Source organism: Ictidomys tridecemlineatus, chromosome 8 (genome assembly GCF_052094955.1).
Source record: "Ictidomys tridecemlineatus isolate mIctTri1 chromosome 8, mIctTri1.hap1, whole genome shotgun sequence".
Taxonomy (NCBI): domain Eukaryota; kingdom Metazoa; phylum Chordata; class Mammalia; order Rodentia; family Sciuridae; genus Ictidomys; species Ictidomys tridecemlineatus.
Window position 1 is genome coordinate 1,570,349 of NC_135484.1, and position 15,964 is coordinate 1,586,312.

At 59.8% G+C, this 15,964-nt stretch overlaps 1 long non-coding RNA gene across 1 annotated transcript; it reads left to right on the top strand.

The window, feature by feature from the left end:
* Window positions 1–1,507: 1,507 nt before the first annotated feature.
* Window positions 1,508–12,603, top strand: LOC120888926 (uncharacterized). Its single transcript, XR_013424663.1, has 3 exons — window positions 1,508–6,048; window positions 6,141–6,673; window positions 7,061–12,603. It is a non-coding gene; the product is annotated as an uncharacterized LOC120888926 (long non-coding RNA).
* Window positions 12,604–15,964: the final 3,361 nt, after the last annotated feature.

The window sequence follows — 15,964 nt, forward strand, 5'->3', positions numbered from 1 at the left end:
CGGTTCAGGTGTAGCCGGGGTCTGGGGAAGTTCAGGGACGCTCCACCCCAGCCCTTTCCCAGGAGTGTGCTGCAGGTCTCTGTGGACAGAGCCCCCCGAGAGCCCCACCTGCCTGGTGCGTGCCGCAACTCGGCTGTGCACCTGGAGGTGGCTGCCGGGACCAGACCCACCAACTCTCACGGTGCCCGGAGAACACGGGAAGGCGAGCGCGAGAGTTCCTGGCTTCTCCAGGAGCAGCAGCCTTGGTCCACTCCCAGACTCATGTTGGTCTCTTTTTCTCTTCACCAGTGACGAGCAACGCGTGGGTGGGTTGGACTCGCACAGACGCGGAGAGGGTGTCTGCAGTGTCAGGCCAACCCGGGCACGACCGCCACCCCGGCTGTGCTCAGTACTCGGTGACGTGAAGCCGGCCGACAGGATCCCTCCCCTCTCAGAGCACTTCTGGGTGTGCTTCGCTGTGGTCCTACCTGGAAGGGAAGGGTGGACAGCACCGAAACCCAACCCACCCTCCAGAGAAGATGCCCCGAGATGAGCCGTGGCTCCTGGTGCTGTGGAGCCACCTCCCGAAGGCAACCCTGTGCTCAGAATCCGGGAGAAAGGGCATCTCAGCCGCATTGCCACGCTGTCCTCGCGCTTCCCGACTCTCCCTGCGGGAGCTTTCAACGTCAGAACAGAGCCGCGCTGGCCCCGGCGGGACGGCAACGGTGACCAGCTGCCCACCATGGAACCAAAGGAACGGGAGGCAGCCTGCTGAAAGCAAGGGTGGACAAGGCACTCTGAAGGCGGATCCATGCCCCGCCAGAGTCAGGAGTGGACACGGGAGGAAGGACACGGACTGTCTGCCCTGAGCGCACAAAACTTGTAGACGTAAGACGCGCTTTAAACAAACTCGTTACAGTAACGAGGAGACACTTAACAGAGACACCATGACAGAGCTCCAGGTCAGGAGGAAGGTCGGCCCCTAGCACCTGGCCGGCCCTCTGGGCACCGAACCCCCGGCCTCCTCCCCACCGCAGGGCTGTGGTGCCCCGCAGCTGAGGCTTGGGAGTGTCAGGGAAGCAGGCCACTCTGAAGCTCCTGCTGACTGGGGACGAGGCCTGAACCCACCAGAATGCCAGCCACCTTCGGGCACCACCCAGCCCCTCCCTGAGCTCGCTTCTTGCCCCTTCCCCCACTTCCCAGGCCTGGGCAAGAGCCCTCACCTGCCTCTGAGCACCTGTGCCCTGGGAAGCAGCTGTGGCCTGGCAGGACAGCCCTGCACCCGTCCCCTCCCTCTCACGGATCCACACCCATCACTCTCTAACCCTGGGGCTCCACCACGAATTCAGTGTCCAGCCTGGACAGGACGGGCATGATGTATGTCCGGTGCCAGATTCCAGAAGTGGAGAGCAGCTGGCCAGGGCCTGACCTCCTCCAACTACGGGTCCATGCCCACTGTGGTTCCCTCCTGGGAATGGGGGGAGATCCACGCCCAGCTCCGGCCCTTCTGGTCCAGGTCATGGTGAGAGAGCCTCCTGGAGTCACTCTGGAAGTCCTGCAGAAAGTGCCAGGGTCCCCCTGGGCGCCCACCTGCCTCAGCATGTGGTGAGGTGGGCAGGAGGCCCAGAGAGAGGCTGACCTGCCCCCAGCCTTCCCCTCACTGCCGTCCTTGTTCCCAGCCCAGGGTGGCAAGGGAGGCCGTGTGCACAGTTCCTGGATGAAGACGTGGAGGGGACAGAGCAGCCTGGAGACTCTGAGGCTGTGGTCATCCCGCATCATGGACCACAGGACGAGGCCATGGCCAAGGGACGCTCTGATGTGGATTGGCCTCCAATCCCTGGAGTCTCTACTTCTGAGCACCTAAGACACTCCCCGCATGAGCCCTGCCACGCCGGCCTCTGCGGCCCCTGAGCCTGGTGTCCCAGCGCACGGATTCCCCTGAGGGAGACAGGCGTGGGGAGAGGCCACGTTTACCTGTCACCCCTCTGCAGGGCCGTCACACGAGGGCACAGACCAAGCTGGCCCTCTGTCCTCATGGTCTTGTGTTCTGTAAGGGAAGGGAGGTGAGGGACTAGACGAGGGTACTTTGCATGACAGGAAGCGCCGGGTAAGGGGTGAGGGGCCCTCCATCTTGGTCCCCAAAGCACCTTGGCTGCTCAGGGAGTCACGAGCCAAGTGTCCCTGAGGACTCCCCCCGTTGCTCTGCCACTCGAGGTCATCCTGGGGTGTGCTTGGAGCCGACAAGGTGACGTAGGAGGACGTCTGCAGGTGACTGACGGGGTGTGTCTCAGGCACACCATGGGAGGGCTCCTGAGCCTGTGTCTGGAAGGTCTGGCCCCAGTGTGAGGGACCTCGAGGGGGTGGGCCCTCGAGGGAGGCCCTCAGGTACCAGGGTGTGCCCTTAGGGCCCTGGGGACCCCTCTCCCTTCTGCTTCCTGGAAGGGGGGGCCTGGCTGTGCCCCCCCACGCCTGCCATGGTGGGCCGCCTTGCCACGGGCCCAAGGCTGAAGGGGCAGTGGACAGCCACTGAACCCCCCAAAACCCTTCGGGAAAGACATGGGCGTCCTCCTTGGGGACACCTGGGGTAAGTCTGCACAAGAATCGTGTGAGCCCCCGAGAAAAAGCCTCGGTCCCCAACTGGCCATCACACGTCTGAGGCTCACGCGCCCCGTTCACGTTCGTTCTCTCGTGGAATCGTGTCTTGTTTGATTGGCATTTAGCTCTGGAGCCCAGCAGAGCTGCAGGCTCGCCGTGGCCCCTTCAAACGACAGGATGGGGCCGAGCCGGTCTGTCCACGATGCAGGGGAACCCGGGCAGAGCCACGAGAGCTTCCAGAGGAGGAGGCAGAGTTCCGTCTTGGTGACAACGGGGTGCCCGGGGTGCAGCAGGGGTGAGAGAAAGGCAGGGTGAGCAGGTGCCTCACACAGAGCCCAGGGGTCAGGCCTGCCGCACAGGGAGTCCCCACAGGCCCAGAGGACTTCAGGAAGGCGGCACGTGCTGCCTTCGAACTTCCCAAGGGCCTGGCAGCAGGTCCAGCACGGGTCTGCAGGTGGCAGTGCCCAGTAAGGGGTCCCCAGGAAAGGCCATCTGGTGGAGACCGTGGGGAGCCCTGGGTGTGCGCATGGTGACTGAGGCCGTGGGAGTGAGCCTGCGAGAGAGGCTAGGTGCAGGGGACGGAGCCCGGGAACAGTCGTGTGCATGCACAGACAGGACGGGCCTCCAAGAGGAGAAAAGGCAGACACAGGAGAAAACCCAGGTATCCTGGGGACACGGGTCAGGAAGATGGTCAGTGGAGCCGAGCACTGCCGGGTCACCGCATGGCCACTGTGCAGAGAGACGGCTGTGTCGGTGGCCTTGGCCAAGCGGTTTCCTGTGGAGCGGGGACACCCACTGCAGCAGGGGAAAGCACGTCCACGGGTGAGGGTCGCCAGGTGGGGGTGCTGCTGGGCGCTGCGAAGCTCACACACTGCAAGCCTGCTCTCCCTACCCTCACCCTAACCCTGCTCACCCTAACGCTGCGCACAGAGCCTGCTCCTCAACACGGCCTCCCTCCTGCAGCGCCCAGCCTCAGCTCCAGCTCACCAGATGCCCGTCAGTTTCATCTCCCTATTTTTTGTCATTGAGCTGTAACTGCTGGGATCCATGGCCGTGGCGCCCCTGACGGTGGGGCGGTCTCCAGATGGAGCGCAGCCTGGACACACACCCGGTCACCAGGCCCCCCCCCCGGCCAACTTGCAGAGGCCCAGCGGGGCAGTGCCTCACCCACTTCAGGATGCAGTCGGGGGGCGCGCCCCGCCAGCTGACTTGCCTGGCCCGTGGCTTCCTGTAGCCCCCAGGGACACTGGCTCTCTTCACAGGACACTCAGGCACCCAGGCTCCTGTCCCTCCAGGGTCCTCCAGGCTTGACTGTGCATTAATGTGCTTGTAAGTTTGCACCTGCCTCCTGAATGCCTCCGTCCTCCAGAAAGAAGTGCCACTCGAGAGCTGTCCCCTTCTCTGTCCACCATCCCTGCTCCATACAGGGCCGCGTGGGAGCCTCCTTAGTCAGCGCCTGGTGGGAAAGGGCACCGCCCTCCTCACGAGGGGTCCTGCCTGGTCAAGAGTTCTGTCCAGTGGGAGCTGTGGCCATGCTGTTTCTGTTAGGACACTTCCTGAGGTCCAGAAGCCATCAGAGGGCCAGTCACAACTCAGGAGCAAGAATCAGGTTTGGGGTTTTGTGGTCATTGGTGGACACCAGGCACTTTTTGAAGCTAGATGTTTTTTCCAGACTCTGCTGTCACAATTGTTTGTCAATAATCCTTGTGGTTTCTCTGGAATTTTCATCACTCAGGATCACTGAGTCTCTCCAGCCCTAGAACATTCTAGAGGCAGGGGGAACCTCTCAGCAGCAGGGCAGAGGAAAGTGGAGGCTCCACACCCCGGGGGCCAGGAAGCCCGCATGGCTCCAGCGTGCAGTGTCTTCTGCCTGCCTGGAGAGGCCTGCAGCCCTGCCTCGCTTTCACCCAACACTGCCCTGGATGCAGTTCCCAAGACGACGGCAGTCGCCCCACAGGTAGGCACAGGGCATCCTTCCCGGTGGATTCTGCCCTTCCTTATGAATTCTGCCCTTCCTTTCTCTTGAACACACACTGGCTGGGCTCCGTGCTATTTTTGCCGGAGGCGCAGCACATCCAAGACAGAGTGAGCACCACCGAGGAAGAACTGCTGGGCTCAGATGCCATCTGTCCCCTAGACTAAGTTGGAATTGGATTTCCAAGGGGCAGTGCTGGGGGGTGACAGAACCCAGAAGAGGTGAGAGGTCACAGATCCACGCAGGTCCCCAGGGAGGGGTCGGTATCCTGAGAGCAGGTTGGGAGAGCGGTCCCCTGAGTGCCTGCCTTGCCTGTCTTCCAACACCTGCCTTCTTTCCTCCTTCCCACTTGGCCTGGAGCAGCATGGGAACTTCAACCTCTGTTCAGTCACCCAGTCTGTGGTGTTCAGTCACAGCAACAGGAAAGGACTGGGAAACTAACAGAGCAATCGGGTGATGTGCTTCAGAACACCCCACCTGGAGCAGTCACGAGGGCCACCTGGTCAAGAGAACTGCCAGAGGAGGCCTGGGGCCCGATGGCTCCTGAAGCCAGGAGGAATTTGCCCAGGTCCCGTGAGCTGGGACATCCCCACTCAGAGCCAGGACCAGGAGAGCACTGCATCTGCCTGGGCCTCGGGACCTGGGGTGACGGTGATGCCGAGTCCCTTTCTGCTGTCGGTCACAGGGAGGGTGTGTGCCGGTCAGCGGGGGCTGCTGCAGGAGCTCCAGGCTGCGTGCTCCAGGTTCTGGGGGCTGGAAGTCTGCCATCAGGGCGCTGGCTGGCTCCTGGGGGCCTTTCTCCCTGGCTCACAGTGGTCCTCCTCACTCGGTCCTCAGTCTGGCCTTTGCCCACATGCAGGAGGTGGCCAGGGGCTAGCTGTCTGGTGTCTCCTCTTCTAAGGAGCCCATCCCTGGCCTCATTTCTTCTTATGACACTCCCAGAGGCCCATCTCCAAACGCAGCCACTCAGCATTTGGGGACACAACAGGGCAGAAAGTGACTATTCTGCAGACAGCTGCCCACGGTCAGTGATGCCAGCTCAGCAACAAGTGAGGCCTGGGATCTACAGGACAAGAGGCACCCAGTGAGAGGGAGCCCCCAGGACAGAGGAACAAGGGGCCCTGGCTGGGCACAGGCTGCAGCTGCACAGTTACTGGGGTGGGATCCTCCTGGCAGCCACTTTGAGGGGCTGGTCCAGGCCTGCTCAGCAGGAGCCTCCTCTGGGATGCTCTGGCCACACGTCCCCTTCGTGGGCAGGCTGGAGTGACCCAGAGCCCACACCCTCCTCTGACTGGAGGTCGCCCCCGCAGGTCCCCTTCCCAGGCCTCGCACTCCAGCTCTTTATCTGTTTCACGTTCTCCTGAGTGGCTCCAGTGGCCTGGAGCTCAGGGTGGGCTTGCAGGGTTTCAGGGAAGAAGGGACTGAAGCCAGCGCTGGTACCGCCTCCACATACGTCGCCCGGGGACATTCAGCAGTCTGCGGGGGACTTTCCACCCAAGGTAAAATCTCCACCCCAATTTTCCTGGTACTTGCGGATTACATAAATGTTCCCTGCCTAACTAGCTGCCTGCTGTTCTTTCCCTTCAACAAGCCCAGGGACACAGGAACCCGAGCACCTGATGCCACCGGCGCACGCTGGGCCCCAGATGCACGTGGATGCGAGCATGGGCGGGTGAGCACAGCCGGGCACCTGCCCTTGGTCCTAACCGGCTGGCTCAGGGCATTGTCCACGGTGCTATGTGCTTCTGTCCAGGGGCGCAGCCCTCACCTGGAGGCAGCTCCGGGTGGAGATGGCCTGGGCTGCCTGCACCTCCACTTGGCCCTCCCTTCTCGCTCTGCTCAGGCATCCTGCCCTCCCTTGTCCCCAGACCACCATCCGGTCTCAAGAAGCAGCGGGAACTGTCCCCACATCCCCAGGTGTGGCTCTCAAGTCACCTGCTCTGTTGTACCTGCCACTGGTCCAGGCCTGGTGGGTGGGGCTCACCTGGTTGGCACCTGTGACTTGGGTTCATCTCAGCGCTCAGCGGCCTGTTCTCTAGAGTAGCAGGACCCATCTTCTCTGCTGGAGTCTTGGCGTCTTCCCGACTCTCGGGTGGAAGGAGGCCCACCTTGGCCCACCCACAGGTCAGACATGAGTCCTGCCTTCCATAGGGCCCCCACCTGCTCCGGCTCACTGCCCACTGCCCCTCTGCAGCCCACCTCCTCTGCCACAGCCGCTCCCCAGCCCTGCTGGTGCCCGTCTTCTGTGGGAGCCTTCCCCTCCACCTGCACTCTGCAGCAGAGGGCTTGCCGGGGCTCTCGGGCCGAGCTGAGCCCCTTGTGGGTCCCTGCTGACACCTGCAGGTGCAGTTAGTGTTTCTGTTGTGGGATTCCCGCTTTTCTCAGGCATTGCAGAAAACAAGGCCGCAGGTGACGTCTCTGGCTCAGGGACCACCTTCAGGAAGGACGAGCAGCCCCAGCCTCGTCCTAACTCTGCCCCCCAGAACCTTGACACCAGTCCTCTTCCTACAGACCATCATCGCAGGGCCACCCCCGAGGCCAGAGGTAAAGGGCGTTGCACGAGGTTCCAGCCGAGTGGAGATCTCCAGGTGCTCCTGTCCAAGAGGGAGTCCTTCAGGGCATCCGCCAGTCGTAAAAGAGCCAAGGACAGAACTTCCAGGACATTGGAGCCAGAGGTGGAAGACGCACAGGCCAAAGGAGCCGCTGTGCTGGTGCAGCTGGAAGAGGGGTCCTCAGGCGCAGCTTCCTCTGCTGCCCAGCTGCCAGGGTCAGGACTGGCGAGGGGCTGAGTGCTGTCTTGGAAACAGATGCCTCTGCCTGGCCGCCATTCTGTCCCTGCCAAATGCAAGAGGTGAAGTGGCCCGGGTGACTCTGAAGGGACACGGCTTCCACGCTCCCCAGTGCAGTGCCTGGGCCGGTGTGGTCATTCCCGGATGTGCTGCCGAGTCGGGAGCCGTGAGCAGGCTTCTCAAGAACAGCACTCACCACTGTTCTCTCTCCCTTCGCTGCCTGGTGGGGTTCTGCCCACCTTCACGTAGGCAGTTGACCAGGAGAAAGAAACTGTTTCCCTGCTGGACCAGCCCTCTCGACTCCGGCCGGTGTGGACCAAAACGAGGGCAAATCACGTCCCTTCTGTCCCAGCCGACTGGTCCACCAGCCCCGTGAAGCCTCCGTGGGGACGCGGAGGGAAGGGAGGGAAGGCTGCAGACTGACCCACAGAAGGTGTTAGTTGGGGTAAGTGTGGAGAAGCAGGAGGGAAAGCCGGGAGGAAGAGGGTTTGAAGACGCACTGACCACCTGGAAGAAAACACCTCTCGCCAGGAGGTTCATCCATTTTCCAAAGTGGTCTTAGCTTGCGCTGTGCGGCTCTTACCAAGGGTGCTGGCTCATGGAGATGCCCTCGGGCGGGCAGAGGCAGCAGTGTGCTGGAGCAGGCTCGAGGTGTGGGCGCAGACAGGCGGGCACAGACACGCAGGGTCTCCCCGAGGAAGAGCAGCAGCCTGCCTGGACGGCGGAGGGGGCCTCACCCAGTGGCTCTTCTGTGGCGGGAGCAGATGAGGTGACCCCCAAGTCCACACCGGGCACAGCTGAAGCCGTGTCCCAAGGTGGCCTCACAGGAGCACAGCTGACTCTGGCTTCTCACGGTACAAGTGATCAGATGACATGCAGCACCGTGGGCGTGCCTTTTCTGCAACCCAGGACACACTCAGGTAACGGGTGACTCAGGGGTAAGCCCTTGAAGGAAAGGGTGGTGGCAAAGCTGCCTCATGAAGATGACCTTGGTCTCTGCCTTTTCTGGGCTGAGTCTCCCTGTCTCTCCCTCTCTCTTCTCTGCCCTCCCACCTCTCTCAAACTTAATTTGGGCCAATATTTGTCCTGCTTGTCCCTCCCTCTCCATCTCATATCACTCAGTGTGCCCACCCACCTTGATCTCACTGACCTGCTGTAAATCAACAACCACATGCTCATGAGTGGCCACCTGACCTGGGGAAGACCCCGCTGCACCTCTGCACGGGGCCCTGGACTCTCCTCAGCACCCCAGAGTCTCCGCGGTGCTGTCTGAATGTTTGAGTCAATGGCTCGAGGGGGGAGCAGCAAACATCATCAAATACTGAATGTTCCCAATACAATACCAAGTGCACGGAGCAGTAAGTACTATAAAACAAGCTCATGAGTTGATCAGTGAAGGATTTGAATAGAATACTCAATATTTCAAGTAAGACATATCAAAATTAAAACTAAGCTTGGCTGTCATTCAGTGTCCCTTGTCTTCCCTTACAGAGGAGGGGAGGCCTGGGCACACTCGCCTGGAATCTTCTAGGGATCTTGAGTCAAACAAAACATAGATACATGTTTAATGAGCAAATCAAGAGGATCTGGAGAACTCATGGGTTCTCAGCGTGATGATTCACGGTGGTTTTTTTCCAGAGTCTCTGTCTTGTGTGAAGGGTGTGAATTCTGGGATGGGCTGAAACATCACCCAGCGCAGGGGCTGGAGGTTGGAATGAAGGGGCAAGAGCCCGGGTTCTAGGAAGGTCCGCCGTCAGCTGCGAGCGCTTGGGCCCTGGAGGGGTGCGCGAGGGCTCCGGACCACCAGGTCTGCCTCTCTGAACACTCAGAAACGGAGATGTCGTTCACATGGCGTGAAGCTCACCGAGAGAGTCAAAGCGCACAATTCAGACAGGTCAGTGTTTTCTGTGACCGTCACTGCGGTGGAGACCATCCCTGCCTCCCTGCACCGCCCCAGAGCGCGGGCACCCATCGGCGGTCACTTGGCCTCCTCCAGGACAGGGACTTCTGGACAGTTCCTCCAGGGGAACCTTTCCTTGGGGTGAGGGTTTCAGGGTTCTCCCCGCAGCAGCGGCAGCTCGGGACTCCAGGCTTCCAGGACTGATGAGAGCCAAGGGCAGTGGCTATTGTGTGTCCATGGCCCATGAGCATCCCTTGGGGTCCCCTGTCATGGCTGCTTGTGCCCAGTGCTGGAAGGAGCTGCCTTCAGTCCTCTGGGGCTTGTGTCTGGAGAGCCACTGGCCACATGGTCCCTCCACCGCAGCCTGGCAAGGGACGGTGCTTGTCAACTTGTGTGTGAACCTAAAATTCTGAGAAAACCGTGAGTCACTAAGTTACTTGTCATGCCGCCTGCTACAGAGTGGACGGGCTTGCGTTTGACATCAGACCTGCATATGTCGAGGCTGAGACCAAGCGAGGCCTGGGCACCTGGGGCGGGCAGGGCCCGTGGACCTCAGCAGTGCCCTCAGCCTGACTGGACTTGCCAACATGAGGGGACCAGCCCGAGGTGCTTCTCATCAGTGTCCAGCCAGCCCACACGCAGTCGCCACCCAGGGTCTCCCACGCAGGGCGCCTGGCCTGGCCGCTGTGGGAACAGGCCTCTCTCTGCTTTATTTCTGCATCCAGCCCGCAGACCCGGCCCTCTCGTGCTCCCCGGGGGGGCCCAAGCCACTCCTGGATGGCAGCTGCCCAATGACTGGCTTCCTGTCTGCCCACACACACTCTGCAGGATCTCCCCAGGCCTCGGTTTGCCTTGTCTGCATGAAGCCTGAGGACCCGTGAGCTTTTCCTCACTCACCGCCTGTCCTATCGCCAAAGAAGAGTGCTTCAGAGGAGGACCAAGTCCCGGGACAGAATGATCCCGAGACACAGAGGGCTTTGGGACACAGGCAGGAGGACTGTGGAGGGCCTCCAGGACCTGGTGGCAGCGGAGGCTGTGGACGTCCCTCCCCAGCTGCAGTTTGAGCTGACTCCCTGCGGGGGTGAGTAAGGGGGTGGTGCAGGCTCCCAGTCAACGGGGCCCTAGTTAAAACGCTGGGGAGCCCCAACAAGCCTGCAAACAACCCTACCGGGGAACGCACAGATCCCCGAAAGGGACCGCATGTGACCAGACATCCAAAAGGCCAACGGGCAGGAAAATCTCCACGGCATCCTACAAACACGTTGGAAGAGCTGAAGCAGGAAAGGTGGCTGACCTGTCCATGTCGGCTTTGCCTCTAGGGTGAAAGGCCTGAGGCCTGCAGCTCACAGAGAGGAGAGGCTGATAGCTCGCAGCTTAGGGATTCAAAGTCCCGGATCAAGTGGCCCCTGCTGGCCTCTGGGGGCGCAGGAATGAAGCAATCATGAGAGCCCCCAGAACGGGAGAAAATTGCTGCCTCCTGCTCTTGAGACAGGGCAGTAATATCCAGGATGTAGAAAGAACTCAAGAAACTTAACCCCCAAATAATAATAATAACCCAATCAACAAAGGGTCAAAAGAACTAAAGAGACACTTCTCAAAAAAAGAAACATAGTCAACAAATATACGAAAAAATACTCAGCATCTCTAGCAAAAAGAGAAATGCAAATTAAACTCCACTGAGATTCCATACCATTCCAATCAGAATGGCAATTATCCACAATACAAATAACGCTATATGTTGGTGAGGATGTGGTGAAAGGGTACACTTGTACGTTGCTGGTGGGACTGCAAATTAGGGCCACTCCTCTGGAAAACAGCATGGAGATTCCTCAGAAAACCAGGAATGGAACCACCACATGACCCAGCTATCTCACTTCTTAGTGGACATTCAAAAGATTTAAAATCAGCCTACTACAGTGATGCAGCCATGTCAATGTTGTAGCAGCTCCATTCACAATAGCTCAACCATGGAACCAACCTAGGTGCCTTCAATAGATGACTAGACAGTGAAGATGGAGTCTTATTCAATGAAGTATTATTCAGCCATAAAGAAGAACAACAGGACATTTACCAATACGGATGGATCTAGAGAATATCATCTAAGTGAAGTAAGCCAGACCCAGAAATTCAAAGGTCAAATGTTCTCCTGGAAGCTAGTCCAAAATAAGGGGGGATAAAAAAATAGAAGGGTCAGGGAATAGGTGAAGGGGAATGAAGGAAGGCAGGAGGAGGGGGTAGGGAGAGGCAGTGGGTGGGTCTGATGTGACTTTCCTATGTACCTATGAGAGCCCAACACCATGAAGCTCCCGTCATGGACGTCCACTGGACACTAACTTTAAAACTGTAAATCCACGGAAGAAGATGAGCAGAGTAGAGGAAGGGACAGAGGGTGGGAGGAAGGGACAGGGAGGAAAAGTACTGGGGACTGAATCAAAGTAAGATCCATTCCATGATTTGATGATTATGTCCCAGTGAGTCCAAATGTTATGCATAACTAAAAAGAACCGATAAAGATAAATAAACTGATTAAGCACCCAAAAAAAAAAACAGAATAAATTGCCATATTTAATGGCCGAACTGGACACAGACAGTGACCGTGTCCAGGTTAGAGGTGAGTGCCTCTTCAATATATGGACTTTAATTAGGAGCTGACCCCACACCTCCTTTTGTGAGCCATGCCCTGCTTGGCGAGCGGAGAAATATTCCCTGCAGACACAGAGTAGGCCCTAACTTAGGAACCAGGGGCTGGAGGAGGACTTTCCAGATTGGCACAGGATTTTACTTTAATGGTCGTCGGTGAAGATGGAGATGGTGAAAATAAGGCCGGGAGCCGTGTCACCCACAAGAGCCCTGCTCCAGCTGCTCCGGCCACGGGCTGAGGCGAGCAGGAGCCGACGGAGGCCGCAGAAGCGAGAAGGCTTCCGTGAGCGCTGTCCTTGGCCAACGCCTTTGTCCTCACAGTGTCGGTTCCAGCAGGCGGGTGGAGCGCCAGGCCGGGTGCAGTGGGGCCTCCCTGGGTGCTGGGCCAGCAGGACTGTGGCCGTGCAGGCTCTCACTGTCTGAGAAAATCCAGACCCCATGTGAGCCCCACCAGGTGGGCACGCGCAGCTGGGCAGCCGTGGAACCTCTGAGCCGCTTTTCTCATCCACGAAGGGGAGAGAACACTGACGTTGGCACCCAGGAAGCTGGCTCAGGCCACAGGGGCACACAATCTCACAAGTGTCACATTGTGTCTGGGTTTTCTCAGGCACGTGTCCATGATTATGCTTTTATGTATCAGTTAAAAATAAATTTGATTTAAAAAATACAGATAGAATGTATTATGAAGCTTATAAGGTAGCACAAATAAAGCTGAGTTTTAAAGATCTTGTTCCTGAGTATTCTACCCAGTGTTACCTTTCTGAGAACTTTGAGAGATGGGAAGCTCACGGCTAGGAGGGGCAGGGTGCAGTGACCTGGGAGCACTTTCAGGCCCTGCCTGGCTACAGGCACCACGCGTGGTCACGGGCGAGTATGTTTCACTTTTTTTTTTGGTGGTGCTGAGGATGGAACCCAGGGCCTTGCGCATGTGGGGCAGGCACTCTACCAACTGAGCTACGCCCCAGCCCCATATGTTTCTCTGTTAAAGAACTTTTAGGGTGGACTTTTGGGGATAACAGTTACATTGGGACAGCTCCTCAGGCAGACCAACACGTTAGAAAACAGCCATTTCAGTCCCGCAGGATCCCTCAGCTGGACATTGACCACAGCATCCCTGTGTCAGAGGAGCAGCCGGAGCACGCGCCCACTGGTGTCACCCTCGTGTGGCAGACTGGCTTTCAAGCACCCGGCACCTGTCTCCTGTGGGGACGATGCTGGGGAGCGATCGGCCCCAGGATGGAGTGTCTGAAACACGGACCCTCAGCTGGCCGGCAGCTGGTCTAAACATGTCTAGGTAGGGGAAGAGATGGTCATCCATGTGGATGGTCAGGAAGGAAAAGCCCAGGGGAAGAAGTAAGGGTCCCCGGAGGGCCCGTCCACCTGCATGGGTGCCAAGCCTGGGGAGGCAAGGTCAGCACAAATGACACTGGTGCCCAGAGTCGGGGGGGGGAGAGCCCCGTTGTCTGGTGAGGGGCGGGCCAGCTCTGGAAGCTCAGGAGAGGAGAAGCAGGGCTTGGGCCAGCCAGAAGCCCTCTGTGCACCTTGAGCTTGTGGGGTGGAAAGGGTGGTGGCGACCCTGCAATCCGAGGTGCAGAACATGCAACCCAGAACCCAAAATGTGGACGCGGACGAGGTGGTCCCGCAGCTGCAGAGTGTGGGGGCTGCACGCACAGGGGAGGGTGGGCTCCAGGCTCGCCCGAGGCTCGTGGGTTGGATCCAGGTGAAGGCGTGCTGCCCAGTGACCAACAGGGGAGGGCTCCGACTCCTCGTGATGCCTTCTTTCACCCCAGCTGTCCCCTGTCCCCTCTCTGAGAGCAAAGAATGCCGACATCACAGGCCTGGCCCTCCAGGTGACAGGCGCTACGTGAGACCACCCTGAGCACGTGGAGAGGCTGCCCCTCTGCCCCTACCTCCCACCAGTCCTGTGGGCCAGAGTCCATCCACCTTGGGTGGCCGCCCACTAGTCCTGCTTCTCCGCTGTTGCTCCTCAGTCAGGGGCCAGGACTCCTGAGCTGCTGGGGCAAAGTGTGAATGAGCTGGGGGGCCATCCCCCACCCCACCCCACTCCACCCCCGCTTCCCGAGCACCTCGCTGGGCGCCAGTCAGACACAGTGGACAGCTCTCTGATGCCCACTGTCCTCCCTGGGGAAGGCACTGCACCAGGGAAGAGCAGTGGTCCCTAGCGTGGTCCCTCAAGGCTCATGAAGTCATGGCGCTGAGACTCAGATGGCTGTGGAATGGCGTGTCCACAGAGATTCCCACGTCAGGGGGATTCAAGACAGCAGCGTGGCCCAGAGCTTGCCGATCCCCAAGGCAAGGCCTGGGGACCTGAGGGGAGACCCCACAAGGGCCTCACAAATGGGAGGAGGGTGAGGGAGGGGAGTGGCCGTCACCCAGTCTCATAGACCCACCCACCCTGGCCAGGGCTCCATGCACAGCAGTGAGCAGGAGCCGGAGGCGGGAGGCTGCATTGGGGCACCAAGAGAGGACAAAGGGAATGGGGTTGGGGGGACAATGGCTTTGCCAAAGTGTCTGGGAGGAAACGAGAGAGGGGCATCAGGGCCTGTCGGTGTGGGAGTGGCTCGGGACTGTCGGGGCTGTTCCCATCCCACGGCGGGAGGAGGAGGGGACGAGAAGCCGTGAGGAAGTCCTTGGGCACTCTGCAGTCCTCACGAGGGGTGCCCAGCCCCCGAGGCTTTGCGGGTCCCTCCCGAGCTCAAGGCTGCCCCTGACCTGACAGGGACGGAGGTGGTGGGCCAGCACCCGCCCTTGTGACGGAGCATCAGGTGTGCGGCCGGTTCTTCTGCCCCCGCCAGGGGAGGAAGTCAGAAGCACTCTCTGGAGAATGACACCTGGATCCTGAGCATTCTGGTCCCCGAACATGAGAACTAAAATTCTGCTCTTTGTCAATGACCTGGTCTCAGGTGTCCCCAGCCCCAGAGCCAGCCACTCAGGCTTCCGGCATCAGGATGCCCAGAGCTGTGCAGAAGGCCCTGTGACCGGCACCGATGGTACTTAAAGAGGACACATGCGGCCTCTGGGGTCTCCTCGCACCCCACACCAGCCTGCCACCTCCCTGCTGTGGCTGTTCCCAGGTCACCTCTGTCCCAAGTCCCTGGGGCTTCCCCTTCCCCTAAGCATCAGCCTCACTGTCCAACTCACAGAGGAGATTGGGGATGTCTGTGCTGCCCTGGGGCAGGGTGACGGGAGCATTGTGATGGGAGGGTCTGGGGCTTCAGTCCCAGGGACTCGGCTCACCCTGCACCTGGGACTGTGGGGGGGTCGCCTCCTCCCCAAGGCCTCACTCTCCCACCTGTGAGCCCACAGTGTCCATGTGAGGACCAGAGGGGACAGCTGCCCCACGCTGGGCCCGCTTCCTCTCCAACACGCTTCCTGGACCACACCTCGCATGCAGCTGACGTGGGACCCCTTGCTGCACCGTGCTGTTCCTCCCTCCCTCCCTGGCCTCACCTTGACCCCACGTCCCACCACGCTCCTCCGGCTCCCGAGGCTCTTGTCTTAGCCGTGGCTTCGGCTTCTGACTCTTCTGCCTCCTGGCAGCGTCCTCAGGCCCACGGGGCCTCCCTGGAGTGCTCCTCAGTGCCTCTCACCCCTGTCCCCTCCTTCCAGTGCACCTCCTGCCGCAGCAGCACCCCAGGCTCAGGTGGCTGTGTGGCCTCCCCCTGAAAACACTCAGCGGCCCCCTTCCAGCCGACAGCAGCCTGCGTCCTCAGTGGACACTTAAAGATGCTGCAATGGCGTCCACAGCTGCCTCCCGACATCTCGCTCCTGCCCCAGCTGTTGCCGGTCAGCACACCTCGGCCACCGTCCAGCCTGAGCCAGGGCGGCCTCGGCCTTCTTCCCACTTCCCCTGCCAGGGCCACTGCAGAACCCTCTGGAAAGGCTTCCCTCCACACAGTCCTGGAGAGGCTTCTGCTCCTGTTTACGACTCGTCTGCCGGGCACCCTGCTCCCCAGCTGCACCACATCTCCCGGCATCCACCTGTCCCGTGGTCAGTGCTTGGAGTTTCCACCTGATACACCTTCTGCGGGTTTTTATTTAGTCACATTTTCCCATGACATTGGG